This window comes from Aphelocoma coerulescens, chromosome 6 (genome assembly GCF_041296385.1).
Source record: "Aphelocoma coerulescens isolate FSJ_1873_10779 chromosome 6, UR_Acoe_1.0, whole genome shotgun sequence".
NCBI lineage: Eukaryota > Metazoa > Chordata > Aves > Passeriformes > Corvidae > Aphelocoma > Aphelocoma coerulescens.
The window spans coordinates 8,367,202-8,381,699 of record NC_091020.1 but is presented as its reverse complement, the minus strand read 5'-3'; the positions used below and the strand labels follow the sequence as shown (position 1 = coordinate 8,381,699).

The window sequence follows — 14,498 nt, the reverse complement described above, 5'->3', positions numbered from 1 at the left end:
ACGTCAGCACACTGGCATGTAACAGCATTTCCAGGTTTCCAACAGAAACCTTCCTTAGTTATTACTTTCTTCTCAGGAATGCATCATGATACACTGACTCTTCATTATTAAATCTGTTTTCAAAATACTACAGCTGTTACAACCTTTTTGGAGAAAAAGTATTAAAGACCAAAGTGAATTCCACACTTCCCTGACAAAGACATGATCCAGTCTTTGGACCACTTATTTAAAACAAACAAACAAAAAGTTTCCCCATCAAAAAGCAAGTAAAAATAAAGGAGGTAGCAAGAAGGAAGGAGACAACTACTGGTGTGAGAAATAACCTAAGCTAAATCAGGAAGATTTGATTATATCCAGTGGTCAAAACATAGTATTCCAACCACAACCCATTCTCCTTTTCCTTGTCTGGAAATTCCTCTGGCAGACTGACTACACATCTCTCTCATATTATTTGATACTTTACTTTTAGCTGAATAAACCTTTTGACTTCCTGCTTCAAACTCCTCCCAAAAGTCACCCTCAGCATTGGATTTTTTAGTACCCAGTTCGCTGTTCTTTCTCTCCTCTGCACACAGCACTAAACCCAACAGAACAAAAAAGATCCAGATCAATACTTACAACTCCAACTTGCTCACAAATACAAGGAGTTTGCCAAAGCTTAAATGATCCATCACACCAGTTTGAAAACCCAACACTGCTAAGGAAATTTTCTTGTGTCTGTAGAACTTCTAAGGATTAGTGGGTTCTCCAAATATCTGGCAATTTCACTCCTGAAGCCTCACTACTGGAGCATCACCTGTTTCTGTGCAACATTGCTTCCTGTGTATGAAATATTTCTTCGTGTGAATGTATTTCTTCTCACATTTCTCTTTTCACACTGAGCTTTCACGATCTGCTTTTCCATCTTGCATATTAATGACACTGATGGGCTCATTCTGTAAGTGCTTGTACATGTGCTGCACTGCACTTGCCAAGCCATTCTATTGTCTCTGAAGGGACTCTTGTGTACAAAAAAGGTGCTGAAAACATTTGAAAGATAGTGGCCTGACCTTACACACTGATGAAACAATCCCAAAGAATAACACAGCAGCAATAATAGCAGCATCTGATCACCACTGATGATCTCAACACCAAGATGTAGGACTTGGTTTTGAAGGGCATGGGGAAGAGAGGCAGAGGGAAATATGCCAAGGACTGCTGTAGACTTCTCAAGGATTTTCAACACATTCAGGTTCTCAAATGGTCCCTTTGAAACAACTGTGGCCTAATAATCAAAACAGACTTAATGTTGTCCTTGCCTTTTCTGCCCCCGAGTTTTAAAACAATAGACTGAGTACAACACAGTGCACCTGTTGTACACACACCCTTAGCCAAGATGAAAGGGCAGTTCTGGTTCTGTCTTACACCAGCACATAAATGTGAGCACGCATGGAAGAAGTTTTAACACCATAGGAGCCATTTTCCTTCAAACCACAAAACAAAATTACTGAGGCAAAGCAGCATCTCTTGCAGGGGGCTGCATCACTGGGACAGGATCCAAACCAGGGGTGTTTTGATGCATGGTAACTGCAAAACATGTCCCAAACAACACAAGGCTCATTTAAAAAACTCTACTTCTTCCAAAATGAAATGTTACCTTTTCACCTTAGATTCCCAGAGCCCACAGTACTACTGATCATCTCCCCACAGTTTGACAAGAGCTCACTGACTCTGTCATTTGTTAGACATGTAAGTGGAAGTGTCTGCCCTGTTTCTCCAACGACCATCTCTCAAACCTTAAACTAGAACATCCTCACTACACTTAGAACTCTACAGTCATGAGGGAGAAGAGGAGCATCAAAAGCATCCTGTGACTAACATTGACTTCTTAAACAGCTCTGAGATATTCTTGATATGTAATTGTGTTTGCCTTCTGATGCATGACAGACATCAAAATGATGATATGAGTGTGACAGTGGTTTCAGCAGTACTCAGAATAACTGTTTATGATCCTAAACAGCTTGACTTAAAGAGAAATTTCTAGGTCTGTAAAGTTCAAAGTAGTATTATTTCTGACACTTGATGCTACCCTTTTATATTTTCAGAGCTTCATGTTCCACTCCTGTCACAGAAACTGTTTTTTCCTGATATTTTGTACTGTTCCTGTGCCTTGTAGTAGTTCATCATGACTGACTTCCTCTGCAGCATCTGAGGAAGCCTGTAAGCAAACGTTAACTGAGGGAAATAATAAAAGGAGCTGCTTGAACCAGTTCAGATTCAAAAGCAGCTGCACTGTGACAGGACCCAAAGACCATCTGCCCTGGCCCTGCTGTCCCACGGCACCCTCTCACCTCACACTGCTCCCCAGAGATAACACAATCATTAAGTCTGGAAAACCCCTCTAAGATCAAGTTCAACCATTAACCTAAGACTGCCAGGTCGACCACTGAACCATTTCCCTAAGCACCACATCCACACGTTTTTGAACACTTCCAGGGATGATGATTCCACCGCTTCTCTGTGCAGCCTGTCCCACTGCTTGGCCACCCTTTTGGTAAAGGAAATCATGGAGTAATACCCCAGAGCCAGCCCCAGGACTCCCAGTCCAGCACTCCAGGATCCCACAGGTGGGGACAGCCCTGTCTCAGGGCCCCTGCCCCCTGTTGCTCCAGGTGCCCCCACAGAGCCCTGGCACACAGTTCTACCAATGCCACAAACCCACCTTCTCCCAGAGCCCCACAGGGACAGCAGGGACCCCTGGCACCCTCTGCACTGCAAAACCAAACCAAAACACACACACACACACACACACACTCCCCTCTCCTCCCTCTTGCCCAACTCCACTTGTGTGCAGGTTCCAGCACCCCTCAGAGCCCTCAGGGAGGTGACACTGGCAGGAGCCGCTGAGGCACGAGATGGTGGCACTTCTGCCTCCACGGCCACACAGGGATGGACACGGGTCAGGAGGTGTCCCTGGCCACAGACATGAGCTGACCAGAGCAGCAGGTTCTGGTCTCAAGCAAGACTAATTAAAAAAAAGTGGGTTTATTTTGGCTGCTTTTAGGACCCACAAGGCATTGACCTCCCTTCTCTCCTCATTATAAACTCAGAGTTTAGAAAAATTCCCAACACTTGGCTCATCTTTATCAGGTTCCCAAAACAGTGCTGCTGTTTGGAGAGTGCGCTGTCAGAAAGTACACCCACTTCAATCCCAATTACATAAATCAAATATACATGAGCAGCACTAAAGAAAAATCTCAAAACACCACATAATTCAGCCTTCAAGCTCTATACATACATGGTCCAATTAAATTCATCAATCCCCTTTGCTTAGGATTTTCTTGAAAAAAAAGAACACAGGAACTGTATCTGATTTAATTTCAGGGCTTCAGGACAATTCCCTTTGTTGGTCCTGCCACTCACCCTAACCAATACAACACCCAGTTCATAACCAAGTAAATCATCCTGATTCCTGAAGGTACCCACTAACCCTCCATCACAAAACTTCAGATTTAAGCTATGAAAAAAACTAACATCAAGCTTTACACAGAGGAAAACACATGTAATCTGCCCCATCATGAGTCTACTTAAATGCAGATTTCTGTTATCTGCTACTCTTAAGTATCCTTACCTTTTTCTAAGATGGACTCTCTTGAAAGCAAATACTTCATATTGGCTGCACCCAAGCTCATATTTTTAAGAACCACCATCTAAGCCTGAGCTCAAGTCACAACACTTAATTTTATTTTTGAGAATAGTACTGGAAAGAAAGTAATATAAGTGCTACCATTTAAATTCTACAGAAAACAGGCTGTACAAGCAATTGAGGAAACAAAACAAAAGGCAACAAGTGCTTTGCCTTGCTTTCTAAGAAAAATGAGTGCCTGATTTATTTTAAAATAAGATCTTCATGAAAACTACACCCCAAGTACTGCAACTAGGCTCCAGCATCTCAGTCTTTTACCTAGAAATGTAGTTTAATGTTTGAGTGCATTTCCCACACACACGTCCAAGGTCACTGAAAGTAGAAGCGTGCCCAGTTCTAGGAGAATCTGCCAAGATAGTAAGAGATCCTAACAGCATGATGACCCAGAAGGTATCATAAGCCACTAGAAATCACTATAGTCCAAATATCCTGATACCAAGGAACTGAGAACAGTCAAAAAAAACATTGTGTGATTTCCAGAGCACTTTCTCTACACAAAAATTTCACCCTCCACTGCATTTCTGTCTTCTAAATATTTCCTAGTGTTATTACCAACATGGCCATTTCAATGATTGCCATGAGAGCATTGGCTGCTGAGAGATACTAAATCTCATCATTGTTCTTATTAGGGAATTTACTATTATCAATGAGACATAAGAATTTAATGCTGACAAAATTAACTTTTATTGCTAACATTCATCTCTCTTACTGGGACCACATCTTCCAGTGTTAGGGCCATATCCATTTACAGAAATTTATGGGCACACAGCAACATTTAAACCCCGCACAAGCCATTTTGAGCCCTTACAGCTGCTTCAAAACTTCCATATGTATCAATGAAGACGATTTTCACTTTTCATTCCCCAGGAACTTGGCAGAAGAAAAAAAAAAAGAAAACCCCATCATTTTCATATGTATTATTTCTGTGCAGTAATAGTTTGTGGGAGGAGACATTGACTTGATAGCACCTCAGATCTTTTTAATGTATTTACTATCAGTTTTGTTTTGTAATTTCCTCTATTCATTTTAGCTTCAGAGAAGATGCCTTGGTACTCCTAGGAAAAATATATGGAAGTGTCTCTTAACTCTGCCATAGAATCATGGCTAACATTGTATTGTTACCACCACTCACACAAGTCATTCACTTCATTATTATTCAACCTTAAAGGGATATCTTTGTGTGACAGTCATAATTTTTACTTCTTTTCAACTTTATAGCTATATGTGCCATTACTTAAATACCAGCATTTAAAATGTTGCCCTGTACTGCTTCAATTGCACTACCTAGTGTCATTTTGGACAGGCAGACCTACCTTCAACTTCTGCTGGGTGGCAGCAATTCTGAAACAAGCTTTGGAGAGTCATGGTTTTTTTAATGAGGAGAGAAACAGCAGTCAGGAAAGGCATTCCCACTGCCAAGAGCATGGTGTTTTTGCTTATTTTTTAGAATGCTTCCACCTTTTCCCCATGGCAGGAGGGTTGTAACCAGATGACTTTTAAGTCATCCAACCCAAAGCACTGTATGAAATGTTTGTGTCTAAACACCCGTCCATAGGCTTTTGAAAGTTTAACTTAGTAGAGATAACATACAGAAACACAGAAAATGTCCTTTCTAGAGACACTGCTGTGGGATGAAAGGTAAAAGACTGCACCTGCTTTTGGAGTGACCCTTTCCTGTCCTCTTTTCTTCTTTAATTCACATCTATATCACTTAAAAGAAGAAACTAATATAGGACCAGGATGGTGCATCAAGCTGATAATTCATCATCCCTTTCCTCTCCACAAAGCTACAACCGATGTTGATCTGGCAGTGATTCCCATCAGTGTCCAGAGAGCAGGAAAACACCTGTGCCTTCCCCATTCCTCTGTCCTTGAAGGCCCTGGGGCTGCCCACACATTTCTGGGAGCCCTCAGGCTGCTAACAGAGTCTCCCAGACCCTGAGCCATGAATTGACTGTCCAGTTCACAGGGCCCTGTCCTTAAACTTCTTTCAGACCAGGCACCCTTCCAAGGTTTTCTCCACAACTAAGTTCTCATGGCAGGAGAATTACTGTGCAAGTCACCTATCCTCTGCATTAGGGACAGGGCACTTTCTCAGGTACTGAGGCAGAAACTTGAATGGACTTTTCCATCCTTACCTTCAGGCTCCAAGTTTCCCATTCTATCACCAATAAACTCAGCTATTACCTGCCTGAGTTAGGCTATTTCACACCATGGTTGCTTAAGGGATCTTAAGGCATTATATATACATATGTACACACACCTCTTGCCACTCTTAACAGTCATGGAAAGGGCCCACATCCAAAACGCCACCTCCAGCTGAGTTTCACATTATTGGGTTCTTGTTCCTTCTTCTCCCATTGCCCTAAGCCCCTGCCTCTCTCAAATTTTCTTGAAATCTGCTCATGTTCAGTTAATAGCCAGCTGTAAATAAATCACTTCTAAAGAAAAAGCCCAGAAGGTCAGATCTGCCTTTCCAAAATGACAGTAAGCAATACAATTGAGGCAGTACAGGGAAACATTTTGAATGCTCATAGTTACATAACAGCATGCACAGTTATAAAGTTGAAAAGAAATTAAATATTCTTACATAGAAAAAGCCCTGTATCTCTGCAGTTATATTTTCTCCACCTGACCACAGGACAAGACAACTGCTTCACTACCAAGACAGCAACTAAAACTATGAAAATCAACCTACTTGACACAAAAATAGCCCTGCAAAAAGTGAGGTAATACAGTGACTTCAGACCCTTAATATTTCTTTCAATTTTTGCTACACAGCTTGCTTAAATGTTTCTATTGGGATGTGCACCAAGGGAACATTTACTAGACCTGCACTTGGATGGATGTAGGTTTTCATTTACCTTCAAGGTTATTTTCATAAAAACATTACATTTCCCCCTTTTATCACAAAGCTGTGGAGTACTTCAAGTCCTCCCTCTGCAACTTATGAGTTACAATACAATTGCCAATACAGGAAACGACAGACCATGTCTAGTTAGGAACATCATCCTCCCCTCCTTGCACCAGGAGAATATTACAAATGAGTCATTATGGAGAGTGCTCAGCAAGCCAAGTACTGCACTACATGCAATTTGTGAGCTTATTTTTCTCTCAGAATAATAAATTAGTGACAACCCTACAACAAATAGTTCTTCAGTTTAATCTGAAGAATTTTATTTCTATTAGACAGAAATGCTAATTTCCTTGTATCTTGCATCTTAACCTCTTCTAATTATCTCTCATGCTATGCTTCCTAAATCTCCACACAGAAGAGCTGCACTCATATGGAATCCAGTTAGTGTGTTAGCAGCCCAGGGTGCTCAGGGATGCTGCAATGGAGAACTCTAAATGGGCAATATTTTCCATCTACTGAGGCTGCCCCTGCTCCCCACAAGTCTGCCAAAATATATTTTCAAACACAAGCAGAAGTTTAAAGTGTTCTAAGAAAACCAAAAAATGGCTCATGGGATCACAGCTAGTGCTGTATCTCATTTCTCTCATCCCAACAGCCCTTGGAAGAGCAGTGGTTTGGGGCTGAGAGGCCCAACACAGTCACTGCTAATTGGGGTAACTCCAGGGAGAAAAGAAAAGCTACCATGGAAGAGGAGGGAGGGACCACAACTTATTAGCACAAGGAAGCCACAGGCAGAAGACTAATCTACATTTTTCACAGCAAAAAAGCAAAACAAAGGCTCCCAGACCTTCCTGAAGGCAGGCAGACTGCCACCTTACCAACTCCAGCAACACTTAGCATCAGCAGTTAGATCCTCCAATTACAGGAGGAGACAGCATTCTCTTCACAGGAAAGAAAAAGAGACCCAAGACTCTCAGCCCCCCTCACAGTGGGACTTTACACTTGGTAAATACCTCTAGCCTATTACTTAGACATTATTAAAAAAATCAAACAAAAAAGCCCAGACAAGAAAACACCAAAAAGCCTCCTAAAAAAGTACTCACCCTATCCCAGTCACCTGCCAACACCAACCCTCAGGAAAGGGCTCTACTGGCTTTTCATCTCCTCCCCTAATCATCATCCACTAATTAATAAACAAGGTACAGCTGTTTCCCCTCCACCCTGACCTTTCACCCAAAAGAACCAGCAAGTTCCTAATAACTTACACAATCAGGAGAATTGATTGCACCTGTTGCATCAGTGCTGCCCTCTCCTCAATGCAACTTTAATATTCCTGCATGTAGCCAGGCATGCAGTGTGGCAGAAGACACAGTTCTTAAAAATACACTAATAGTCCCTAATTGCATGTCCCCTCAGCTACAGAGTAACAAGATCACCTGTCTCAGTTCCCTGTAATTTGGAGCCAGCTGTAATCTGCCCTGATTAGGAAGAACTTGACACATAGCAAGGTTTTCCCCCTCTTCACTTGATCACTTCAGTCAGTCTGGGAAACAGCATGTTTATTGCCACTTTTAACCCTCTATTTAAGATTAATCCTGCTTTCAGCATTGTTAATTCTTGTTATTTTATCTGTGTTGTGCGCTGTTAATGGCCTTAAGCACGTTGCCTCAAAGTTCTCTTTCCTCATATTTGATAGGTGCTGACTTTTAGGCTTCCTGAGAAAGTGGTTTGGGGGCACCTCTTTCAGCAAGGCTTTTCTAGAATGCAAAGCCCTTCCCAGAGCTCAGCAGTGAGAAGTGGGCAGGTACCATGCTGACCTCAGAGCTCTGCAGCTTTCAGGTGCTGTCTGTCGCAAGAGCAGCTCCATCTAAGGATTTTTTTTTTGGTGGAATTGGTTTTAAAATGCAACAATCAGCATACGGTTGAGAACTACAATTTTAGTTTTCAATCGAGATTTTCTTCTGCTCAGCACTGGGCTTGACCCAGGAGCCTGTGGATTCTTGTTCTAAGCAATCTTTCTGTTAAACAGAATGTGAGCTCAAAAAACCCTGGTTTTCTCTTCAGCATTTTATTCCCGATTTGCTGTCCTGCACACCCGCTGGGGTAAGCAGCAATTACACTGTATCACCTTGAACTGAACCTCACCAGTCCAACATCATCATTAGTGAGGGCCATGATATAGCCCTTCTGGCAATTGGTATCTCCACTAAAACTTATTGCTGTCACTCATGATAATTATCTGTAAGAACTTGAAAAGGAAACAATTACTGCTGTACGAAACCACTCCATGGCTCCCTGATTTTAAACTCCACTGCAGTTACATCATTTTGACATTTGTCAAGAGACACATCAGAACAGAAAAAGCACATTTAAAGCTGAAAAGTACCTTTTCATTCTTTATATCTGATTTCCGGGTCTCTGAAGAAAATGAAAGCTTTTCCCTTGGTTTTTAGCTGTATATTTTAGCAGTTACATTGAAACAATCAGTGGAATCTAGTTTCCTTTTTGCTTTCTCAACTGCAGCTACACATAGCCTTGAGTCAGAAGATAGACTCAGTCAAAAGGACAAAGCTATTCAGTTTGAGATACTATGCCACTAACCAGCATCTATAATAATATGCTTCTAATTCTTGCAAGGATTTTTGCAAAGAAATTAGCAGACAAATAGATAACTTTAAATTAATAGATGTGTGGGTGATAAAGTGTTCAACCAAAAAACTGGGAAAGAAGGAATGGCAAATCAAGGTATGATTAAAAAAAAAATCTGCTTATTATAAGGCTGTGGTTTGGTTGGTTGTTTTCTTTTTCTCAAGTTGCCTTCTGGAGGAGGACAGCATTATTATCTCAGATCTTGCCCACATAAACTGGGTTCTAGAGAGATACTTGTTACTTATCCGTGCATCATTCAGACAGGGAAACCAGATCCAGAATGAACTCAGGCATAGCATACAGATCTGAATGATTTCTGTAAAGACCTCTGGAGTTCCTCTGCTTTCCCCTGCTCATCAGAGATCTCTCTGGTGCCTGATGAAACTGTCAAAGTCGCAGCATGAATGAGGGGAAAGGAGAGAAACCACCACAATTGTTCAGTGGGACTCCAGAATCCCACTGCATCTTCATGCACCTGGGGGATTCTGGAGTGTGGAATCAGCCGGCAGCTGGTTTGAGTTGTGTCACTGCAGCCACATGAATCTCTCCTGAACATAATCAAACTGCTGTCTACACTCACCAGCCTGCACACCCATGTGCCCCCCTCCACACTGCTCACGCAGCAGATTCCTGTGGAGTAACAGCAAAAAAATTCAGCATCAGATTAAAATGCTGACAACAAAACAGATCATAACACCAAATCCACTGACTGGAGCTGAACCTGGTGCAAGGCGTTTGCTAAGCAATCTCTTGATTTTCGTCTCAGCATTTCTGGATCTGCACATGAACAATGAATTCCTGGCTCTTGAGATATTTGCTACTTAATCAACAAACACACATCTGGAGCTTCATTTTAAAATTCATAATTTTTTTTTCATTCTGAGATCTTCTGTGGTTTCTACCTTCTTTCTCTTTAAGATCACTCTTTCTATTTTCCTTATTACATATAGAAACCAGAAAAACAGAAACCAAGTGCATTGTTTTCCACCTGGAAGAAGGTGAGCTATTAAAGCCCCCAGGACTCTGAAGGAGACAGTATTTACATGAAAACCGTCCCTCAGAATGCTGCCTCTACGAAGGCATCAATGAGTAATCAAGTTCTGGAAGTAATCAAATCTGGAAACTTGCTGTCCTCTGACGTTCAGGCCGAATAATCTATTTTCTGGAAGCAAATAGCTTCCTGGAGTGAAGCATGCGTAACACTGATGGGGCTAGGATGCTACACTGAACACATGGAAGCTGTGGTTTGATGATTCAGTCTTCAAAACATTAAATCTCAGGATAAATATTCGCTTGCTAGACATACTTATAGAACAGCAAGGCAACCCTGTGGAGGTGAAATCTAGATAAACACTACATCAGCACAGAGTAAACCTGATTAAACCAGGAAAGAAAAATATTGCTTTAATGAAGAAATTGAAGGGAGGGAATTAACTTTGCTGTGATTAAAAAATCCTTGGATAATTGTATACCTCTCTTGTAAGCTCCATACTTTGAGGGGGATTGGTGTAATCGACTCATCTCTGCTGCTGCTTAAAACAGAGATAGAGGCAGTATGGTGATTACGTCTTTTAGGTTTCTCTTCAAATCAAACAAACAAACAAACAAACAAACAACACTTTCAAAGCCTGTAGTAGTAGGGCCTGCCCAGGGTGATGCTGAGCTCTGAGTGCAGCAGAGAGAACAGTGCCCTTAGATGTCTCTGTCTCTTGGATTCACCACTGAGGTTCCCAGTCCCTCACCTGAGGCATTTCTTTCCTTACCTGGAAGGAGTGGAAGAACCAAGGGTGACACGCAGCAGCATTTGCTGAGCTCTGCCAGTCCCCAGTGCTGTGCTGCTAGAGGTCCTTCAGCCCCAACCAAGATGTCAAACAATTTTACATCTTGTCAAAGCCCCTATCTGCCTCCTGGCTGTGTTTTAGCAATCCATCTCCCTTGCCCTACATCTTGGTAGTCCAGGCACCAACCCTCTGCCAGACATGGATTTCAATGGGTATTTTTCCAGCAAGGGAGGAGGAGAGGAAAAGGAACAGTGTCTCTGTGCCAGCTGCTTGCCTGCAGGGCTCCAGCAGAGCTGGCACATGGCCCCTCTCGTGTGCATTTGCTGCAAGGCTTTGCCTCTGGTGCAGGGTAACGGGAACCCACAAGGAAGACAGTGCTCAGGAATGCAAGGCTGCAGCAAGGGAAAAGGGATAAGCTCTTTATCTCTTCAATCTGATTCTCAGAATGAGGAGACCCGATTAAACCTCCCATTTTAGGGCATGAATAGCATCTGACAAAACCGCTCCAGTACAGAGGAAGTTCTGTCCCTGTGAGATCTGTGTTTCTGTTCATGCTAAGAAGATGCCAAATAACAGCAAGGCCTCCCAAGAGGCCTGAACTCTTTAGTAGGAGTTAAATATGTTGAGATGTGAGGAAAGCAATCTATTAGAAAAACATTAGATTCAGAAGAGTGATTTTAATGGGATCTGTTTACTGTGTGAACCAAAGGCAATCCATCAAACTTCTCCTATGCTGCAAAAAGCAGGAAGTAAGTGCACCTGACTTATGGGCTGTGGACAGTCCTGCCATCTGAGCCATGTTCACTGCTCTGAACAGGGGTGCTGAGGCACTGAAACACTGCCAGCCAACCCAAACCACACCCACAGGCCTGGGGCCTTAGACAGTAAGAGGGTTTGACACTGTGAATATTTTCTCCTTGGGAACATGCAGCGTCTGAGAGAAAATGAGCATTTGCTGAGCTCCCCCACAGGTGTAAAACAATACCTCCCCCTGCCATTCGGTGACAGGTGATTAAGTGACCAGTGGCCATGGACTCTCCATAGAATTAGGTGTCAGCAACGCTTTCCTCTTACTTTTTGTAGCAAACCTGTTCCTACATTGCCCAGGAGAGGAATGTGAGAGGTCTGCAACCCCCCAAAGAACCCCACTTCGCTTAAGTCACTCCACCAAAACTGACCCACATGCCTTCAGCCCCTTGCATGGGACCATTGCTGTGACCATTCTCCCTGCCAATTGGTGAACTTCTGCTTCTGAACTCATCTACTAAATAGTTTCTAAAACACATGAAGCAATCATTACACAGGGCAGTCTTTGTACCCCCAAGAACTAAACAACTGGACTAAAGGATGATGAAGATATAATTTCCAAGTGCAAAGACTTATCATGGAAGCCACTGATTTTTTAAAGAAATGACATTGTGAAAGAAAAAAATCATCAAGAAAAAAAAAAAACGAAGAAAAAGGATATAAGGGTAAGGGGAAACTACACGGAGAGTCCCATGATTAATTGCTATCAATATTTGCATTATTTCTGTAACCACATCTCCTAGTCATGGACAAGGACCTTCTGTGCTAACAGCTAATATATTAATTCTGAGGCATATCTGTGCAGTGTTTGACAGCCTCTGTCATTAAAACATAAGGCACTTTGTAGCCTTGCCAAGGGACCAAGCCTCTCCTGTTCTCCTTCACTGGCCTGCCAGTGACAACTCTTGGCTCTCCAGGATGCCACAGGAAGTGCTGTGTGTGTCCCACTGCTTAACCAAGAACTGTAGTGTAGCATTTAAAAGGCAGTGGGAACAAGGAGGGTAAGAAATCCCTGTGATACTTCTAATGGAAGAACATCAGCTCCTGAGGAGAAGCCCACCTCGTACTCTATGGCTTTCTCACATACCACTGCCAATGACTGCTGCCTCTCTTGCTGTAAATAAGAATTCCCCCGAAGTCAGTGGAATTACACAGCTGTAAAACATGCAAGAGGAAAGACTGTATAGCATAAAACAAAAAGGCAGATAGAGCCTTGCACTTTCGACTAAATCCAAGATTAAATCTGTTTTCAGCCCCTGTCAAAGAAAAGGAAACTTTGCTTTGTCTTGCTATTTAATGAGAACGTATTTCTCATGTCTGCAGTCAGACATGCCTGGTAACTGGGTAATACCATGTCCGTGGTGTGTGTATATGAACTGCATATTCATCCAAGGGAGGAAGAATTCACCTCTACGTGGCTGTACAGAGGAGTTGTGCTGAGAAAAATGCACAGGAGCTGACACCAGAAAACAAGGTGCTGTTCTGGGTCAGGGGACTGAGATTCCTCCTGAGGCCGTGTGGTTGCATTCCTCTCTCTCTCACTGCTCTTGTGCATTTGCATGTGAAGGTGTGTGAAGATCGTGACAGACAAGGGTCAATATTCTACAGCACATTGATACAATCTGTCTCCTTCCCCTCTGGAGAGAGGCAGGAGTTCTGATATTACAGTACTGTGTGCTATGGACTAGAAATGCAAGGAATAACCTAGTGTGACATTCAGTTTCACCCCCTCCCCTTTGTGCATGGGCTTATTTTCACCCTGCAATACAACATTTTGCCATTTCAAAAGTTACCGTGGAGGTGTCTTAAAGATGTTCAGTGAGGGAAAAGAGTAAGATGTAGGTGGGTTTTTAAAGCCTGGGACCCAAACATTCCCATAATGCCCCCAAATAACATCAAGAAACAAAAATGACATCCAAAATGAATTCTCTGCGCTGTTTCACAGCACCATCCAAAGAGAGTGAAGTCCCTGATTCAGAACGTGTCAGGCTGTGCTCTCTCTGAGAAGCTACTATCAGAAAGAACAAAGAAGTAGCACGTATTTCTTGAGTGGAAACTCCCTCAACACATTTCTGGAAGCATCAGGAATTATTTAAAAAGTTCAAGAAATATTTTCCTGGTGTCACCCTTAATCTTTATAACCCTGATGCCTTATAATGTCCTACTGATATCTGAATAAGAGCAGCTTAGTCACATATCAACTCTTCCTTATGCTGTGTGTATAATTTTAGCTGAAGGTAAAGAGCAGCTAAAGGCTTTGCACTTTATATCCAGGAGATACTGAAAAAAAACCCAAAACTTTAGGAGAATTCTCCAATGAGAAAACAACCCTAGTTTGCTTCCTCTTGAGTGTTTTCTGACCCTTTCCTGAATATAGACTATGTTTGAGACATTAGTGCTGCCAAGACTGGAAAGTCATAGCAGCTGGGTTTGACTTACTGTGAGGTATTTACACCCACCACTGAGACAGGAGCACTGCAGGCTTCAAAGAACACAGCAGACGTGCACAGCAGTATTAAACTAATTATCAGGATCATTGTTGACTTTCTCTTCCCACACAGTTTGTCTTTCTAATTACACCTACAAATACACAACCTAGGTGACCCGCTCGCCATCTATATTCACCAAACACTGAAAAATCCCCTGTGCAACTGCAGATGCAGTCAGGTGGTGGTTAACACCAGTCCTCTTTGGAGAATGGCCATCTACTCTGAACACA

General features: G+C 42.4%; 1 long non-coding RNA gene across 2 annotated transcripts in view; it reads right to left on the bottom strand.

The window, feature by feature from the left end:
* Positions 1 to 7,715, bottom strand: part of LOC138112294 (uncharacterized) — a 296,238-nt gene extending 288,523 nt beyond the window's left edge. For both annotated transcript variants that reach the window (XR_011151665.1, XR_011151664.1), the window contains exon 1: positions 7,646 to 7,715. This is a non-coding gene — a long non-coding RNA (uncharacterized lncRNA). The remainder of the gene's footprint in view (positions 1 to 7,645) is intronic.
* Between the last annotated feature and the right edge of the window lie 6,783 nt (positions 7,716 to 14,498).